A 6893-nucleotide genomic window follows, 5' to 3' on the forward strand; every position below is an offset into this window, starting at 1 on the left:
TCTCCGAAGAAAGCGCGGTCTCTGACGAGGCACTTTTCGCGCTCCTTCATTGGCTCTCTCGCGACGTAGCGTCGGCAGCGCTGTCGCTTAATCCGATTCTCCGAAGAAAGCAAGGTCGCTGACGAGGCACTTTTGGCGCTCCATCATTGGCTCTCTCGCGACGTAGCGTCGGCAGCGCTGTCGCTTATTCCGATTCTCCGAAGAAAGCGCGGTCTCTGACGAGGTACTTTTGGCGCTCCATCATTGGCTCTCTCGTTACGTAGCGTCGGCAGCGCTGTCGCTTATTCCGATTCTCCGAAGAAAGCGCGGTCTCTGACGAGGCACTTTTCGCGCTCCATCATTGGCTCTCGCGACGTAGCGTCGGCAGCGCTGTCGCTTATTCCGATTCTCCGAAGAAAGCGCGGTCTCTGACGAGGCACTTTTCGCGTTCCTTCATTGGCTCACTCGCGGCGTAAAGTCGGCAGCGCTGTCGCTCATTCCGATTCTCCGAAGAAATCCCGGTCTCTGACGAGGCACTTTTCGCGCTCCATCATTGGCTCTCTCGCGACGTAGCGTCGGCAGCTCTGTCGCTTATTCCGATTCTCCGAAGAAATCCCGGTCTCTGACGAGGCACTTTTCGCGTTCCTTCATTGGCTCACTCGCGGCGTAAAGTCGGCAGCGCTGTCGCTTATTCCGATTCTCCGAAGAAATCCCGGTCTCTGACGAGGCACTTTTCGCGCTCCTTCATTGGCTCTCTCGCGACATAGCGTCGTCAGCGCTGTCACTTATTCCGATTCTCCGAAGAAATCCCGGTCTCTGACGAGGCACTTTTCGCGCTCCATCATTGGCTCTCTCAAAACGTAGCGTCGGCAGCGCTGTCACTCATTCCGATTCTCCGAAGAAATCATGGTCTCTGACGAGGCACTTTTCGCGTTCCTTCATTGGCTCACTCGCGGCGTAAAGTCGGCAGCGCTGTCACTTATTCCGATTCTCCGAAGAAATCACGGTCTCTGACGAGGCACTTTTCGCGCTCCTTCATTGGCTCTCTCGCGACATAGCGTCGTCAGCGCTGTCACTTATTCCGATTCTCCGAAGAACTCCCGGTCTCTGACGAGGCACTTTTCGCGCTCCTTCATTGGCTCTCTCGCGACGTAGCGTCTGCAGCGTTGTCACTTATTCCGATTCTCCGAAGAACTCCCGGTCTCTGACGAGGCACTTTTCGCGTTCCTTCATTGGCTCTCTCGCGACGTAGCGTCGGCAGCGCTGTCGCTCATTCCGATTCTCCGAAAAGAACGCGGTCTCTGACGAGGCACTTTTCGCGCTCCTTCATTGGCTCTCTCGCGACGTAGCGTCGGCAGCGCTGCTGCTTATTCCGATTCTCCGAAGAAATCACGGTCTCTGACGAGGCACTTTTCGCGTTCCTTCATTGGCTCACTCGCGGCGTAAAGTCGGCAGCGCTGTCACTTATTCCGATTCTCCGAAGAAATCACGGTCTCTGACGAGGCACTTTTCGCGCTCCTTCATTGGCTCTCTCGCGATGTAGCGTCGGCAGCGCTGTCGTTTATTCCGATTCTCCGAAGAAATCCCGGTCTCTGACGAGGCACTTTTCGCGTTCCTTCATTGGCTCACTCGCGACGTAGCGTCTGCAGCGTTGTCACTTATTCCGATTCTCCGAAAAGAACGCGGTCTCTGACGAGGCACTTTTCGCGCTCCTTCATTGGCTCTCTCGCGACGTAAAGTCGGCAGCGCTGTCACTTATTCCGATTCTCCGAAGAAATCACGGTCTCTGACGAGGCACTTTTCGCGCTCCTTCATTGGCTCTCTCGCGACATAGCGTCGTCAGCGCTGTCACTTATTCCGATTCTCCGAAGAAATCCCGGTCTCTGACGAGGCACTTTTCGCGCTCCATCATTGGCTCTCTCGCAACGTAGCGTCGTCAGCGCTGTCACTTATTCCGATTCTCCGAAGAAATCCCGGTCTCTGACGAGGCACCTTTCGCGCTCCTTCATTGGCTCTCTCGCGACGTAAAGTCGGCAGCGCTGTCACTTATTCCGATTCTCCGAAGAAATCACGGTCTCTGACGAGGCACTTTTCGCGCTCCTTCATTGGCTCTCTCGCGATGTAGCGTCGGCAGCGCTGTCGTTTATTCCGATTCTCCGAAGAAATCCCGGTCTCTGACGAGGCACTTTTCGCGTTCCTTCATTGGCTCACTCGCGACGTAGCGTCTGCAGCGTTGTCACTTATTCCGATTCTCCGAAGAACTCCCGGTCTCTGACGAGGCACTTTTCGCGCTCCATCATTGGCTCTCTCGCGATGTAGCGTCGGCAGCGCTGCTGCTTATTCCGATTCTCCGAAGAAATCACGGTCTCTGACGAGGCACTTTTCGCGTTCCTTCATTGGCTCACTCGCGGCGTAAAGTCGGCAGCGCTGTCACTTATTCCGATTCTCCGAAGAAATCACGGTCTCTGACGAGGCACCTTTCGCGCTCCTTCATTGGCTCTCTCGCGACGTAGCGTCGGCAGCGCTGTCGCTCATTCCGATTCTCCGAAGAAATCACGGTCTCTGACGAGGCACTTTTCGCGTTCCTTCATTGGCTCACTCGCGGCGTAAAGTCGGCAGCGCTGTCACTTATTCCGATTCTCCGAAGAAATCACGGTCTCTGACGAGGCACTTTTCGCGCTCCTTCATTGGCTCTCTCGCGACATAGCGTCGTCAGCGCTGTCACTTATTCCGATTCTCCGAAGAAATCACGGTCTCTGACGAGGCACTTTTCGCGCTCCTTCATTGGCTCTCTCGCGACGTAAAGTCGGCAGCGCTGTCACTTATTCCGATTCTCCGAAGAAATCACGGTCTCTGACGAGGCACTTTTCGCGCTCCTTCATTGGCTCTCTCGCGACATAGCGTCGTCAGCGCTGTCACTTATTCCGATTCTCCGAAGAAATCCCGGTCTCTGACGAGGCACTTTTCGCGTTCCTTCATTGGCTCACTCGCGACGTAGCGTCTGCAGCGTTGTCACTTATTCCGATTCTCCGAAAAGAACGCGGTCTCTGACGAGGCACTTTTCGCGCTCCATCATTGGCTCTCTCGCGACGTAGCGTCGTCAGCGCTGTCACTTATTCCGATTCTCCGAAGAAATCACGGTCTCTGACGAGGCACTTTTCGCGCTCCTTCATTGGCTCTCTCGCGACGTAAAGTCGGCAGCGCTGTCACTTATTCCGATTCTCCGAAGAAATCACGGTCTCTGACGAGGCACTTTTCGCGTTCCTTCATTGGCTCACTCGCGACGTAGCGTCTGCAGCGTTGTCACTTATTCCGATTCTCCGAAAAGAACGCGGTCTCTGACGAGGCACTTTTCGCGCTCCATCATTGGCTCTCTCGCGACGTAGCGTCTGCAGCGTTGTCACTTATTCCGATTCTCCGAAGAACTCCCGGTCTCTGACGAGGCACTTTTCGCGCTCCATCATTGGCTCTCTCGCGATGTAGCGTCGGCAGCGCTGTCACTTATTCCGATTCTCCGAAGAAATCCCGGTCTCTGACGAGGCACTTTTCGCGCTCCTTCATTGGCTCTCTCGCGACATAGCGTCGTCAGCGCTGTCACTTATTCCGATTCTCCGAAGAAATCACGGTCTCTGACGAGGCACTTTTCGCGCTCCTTCATTGGCTCTCTCGCGACATAGCGTCGTCAGCGCTGTCACTTATTCCGATTCTCCGAAGAAATCCCGGTCTCTGACGAGGCACTTTTCGCGTTCCTTCATTGGCTCACTCGCGACGTAGCGTCTGCAGCGTTGTCACTTATTCCGATTCTCCGAAAAGAACGCGGTCTCTGACGAGGCACTTTTCGCGCTCCATCATTGGCTCTCTCGCAACGTAGCGTCGTCAGCGCTGTCACTTATTCCGATTCTCCGAAGAAATCACGGTCTCTGACGAGGCACTTTTCGCGCTCCTTCATTGGCTCTCTCGCGACGTAAAGTCGGCAGCGCTGTCACTTATTCCGATTCTCCGAAGAAATCACGGTCTCTGACGAGGCACTTTTCGCGCTCCTTCATTGGCTCTCTCGCGACATAGCGTCGTCAGCGCTGTCACTTATTCCGATTCTCCGAAGAAATCACGGTCTCTGACGAGGCACTTTTCGCGTTCCTTCATTGGCTCACTCGCGACGTAGCGTCTGCAGCGTTGTCACTTATTCCGATTCTCCGAAAAGAACGCGGTCTCTGACGAGGCACTTTTCGCGCTCCATCATTGGCTCTCTCGCGACGTAGCGTCTGCAGCGCTGTCACTTATTCCGATTCTCCGAAGAAATCCCGGTCTCTGACGAGGCACCTTTCGCGCTCCTTCATTGGCTCTCTCGCGACGTAGCGTCGTCAGCGCTGTCACTTATTCCGATTCTCCGAAGAAATCACGGTCTCTGACGAGGCACTTTTCGCGTTCCTTCATTGGCTCACTCGCGGCGTAAAGTCGGCAGCGCTGTCACTTATTCCGATTCTCCGAAGAAATCACGGTCTCTGACGAGGCACTTTTCGCGCTCCTTCATTGGCTCTCTCGCGACATAGCGTCGTCAGCGCTGTCACTTATTCCGATTCTCCGAAGAAATCACGGTCTCTGACGAGGCACTTTTCGCGCTCCTTCATTGGCTCTCTCGCGACGTAAAGTCGGCAGCGCTGTCACTTATTCCGATTCTCCGAAGAAATCACGGTCTCTGACGAGGCACTTTTCGCGCTCCTTCATTGGCTCTCTCGCGACATAGCGTCGTCAGCGCTGTCACTTATTCCGATTCTCCGAAGAAATCCCGGTCTCTGACGAGGCACTTTTCGCGCTCCATCATTGGCTCTCTCGCAACGTAGCGTCGGCAGCGCTGTCGCTCATTCCGATTCTCCGAAGAAATCACGGTCTCTGACGAGGCACTTTTCGCGTTCCTTCATTGGCTCACTCGCGGCGTAAAGTCGGCAGCGCTGTCACTTATTCCGATTCTCCGAAGAAATCACGGTCTCTGACGAGGCACTTTTCGCGCTCCTTCATTGGCTCTCTCGCGACATAGCGTCGTCAGCGCTGTCACTTATTCCGATTCTCCGAAGAAATCACGGTCTCTGACGAGGCTCTTTTCGCGCTCCATCATTGGCTCTCTCGCGACGTAGCGTCGGCAGCGCTGTCACTTATTCCGATTCTCCGAAGAAATCACGGTCTCTGACGAGGCACTTGTCGCGCTCCATCATTGGCTCTCTCGCGACGTAGCGTCGGCAGCGCTGTCACTTATTCCGATTCTCCGAAAAAATCACGGTCTCTGACGAGGCACTTCTCGCGCTCCATCATTGGCTCTCTCGCGACGTAGCGTTGGCAGCGTTGTCACTTATTCTGATTCTCCGAAGAAATCACGGTCTCTGACAAAGCACTTTTCGCGCTCCATCATTGGCTCTCTCGCGACGTAGCGTCGGCAGCGCTGTCGCTCATTCCGATTCTCCGAAGAAATTCCGGTCTCTGACGAGGCACTTTTCGCGCTCCATCATTGGCTCTCTCGCGACGTAGCGTCGGCAGCGCTGTCACTTATTCCGATTCTCCGAAGAAATCCCGGTCTCTGACGAGGCACTTCTCGCGCTCCATCATTGGCTCTCTCACGACGTAGCGTCGGCAGCGCTGTCGCTCATTCCGATTCTCCGAAGAAATCACGGTCTCTGACGAGGCACTTTTCGCGTTCCTTCATTGGCTCTCTCGCGACGTAGCGTCGGCAGCGCTGTAACTTATTCCGATTCTCCGAAGAAATCACGGTCTCTGACGAGGCACTTGTCGCGCTCCACCATTGGCTCTCTCGCGACGTAGCGTCGGCAGCGCTGTCACTTATCCCGATTCTCCGAAAAAATCACAGTCTCTGACGAGGCACTTCTCGCGCTCCATCATTGGCTCTCTCGCGAAGTAGCGTTGGCAGCGCTGTCACTTATTCTGATTCTCCGAAGAAATCACGGTCTCTGACGAGGCACTTTTCGCGCTCCATCATTGGCTCTCTCGCGACGTAGCGTCGGCAGCGCTGTCGCTCATTCCGATTCTCCGAAGAAATTCCGGTCTCTGACGAGGCACTTTTCGCGCTCCATCATTGGCTCTCTCGCGACGTAGCGTCGGCAGCGCGGTCACTTATTCCGATTCTCCGAAGAAATCCCGGTCTCTGACGAGGCACTTGTCGCGTTCCTTCATTGGCTCACTCGCGGCGTAAAGTCGGCACCGCTGTCGCTCATTCCGATTCTCCGAAGAAATCCCGGTCTCTGACGAGGCACTTTTCGCGCTCCATCATTGGCTCTCTCGCGACGTAGCGTCGGCAGCGCTGCCACTTATTCCGATTCTCCGAAGAAATCACGGTCTCTGACGAGGCACTTTTCGCGTTCCTTCATTGGCTCACTCGCGGCGTAAAGTCGGCAGCGCTGTCACTTATTCCGACTCTCCGAAGAAATCACGGTCTCTGACGAGGCACTTTTCGCGCTCCATCATTGGCTCTCTCGCGACGTAGCGTCGGCAGCGCTGTCGCTCATTCCGATTCTCCGAAGAAATCACGGTCTCTGACGAGGCACTTTTGGTGCTCCATCATTGGCTTACTCGCAACGTAGCGTCGGCAGCGCTGTCGCTTATTCCGATTCTCCGAAGAAAGCGCGGTCTCTGACGAGGCACTTTTGGCGCTCCATCATTGGCTCTCTCGCGACGTAGCGTCGGCAGCGCTGTCGCTCATTCCGATTCTCCGAAGAAAGCGCGGTCTCTGACGAGGCACTTTTCGCGCTCCTTCATTGGCTCTCTCGCGACGTAGCGTCGGCAGCGCTGTCGCTTAATCCGATTCTCCGAAGAAAGCAAGGTCGCTGACGAGGCACTTTTGGCGCTCCATCATTGGCTCTCTCGCGACGTAGCGTCGGCAGCGCTGTCGCTTATTCCGATTCTCCGAA

The sequence above is a fragment of the Ixodes scapularis genome, unplaced genomic scaffold (assembly GCF_016920785.2).
Source record: "Ixodes scapularis isolate PalLabHiFi unplaced genomic scaffold, ASM1692078v2 ptg003668l_1__unscaffolded, whole genome shotgun sequence".
NCBI classification, from domain to species: domain Eukaryota; kingdom Metazoa; phylum Arthropoda; class Arachnida; order Ixodida; family Ixodidae; genus Ixodes; species Ixodes scapularis.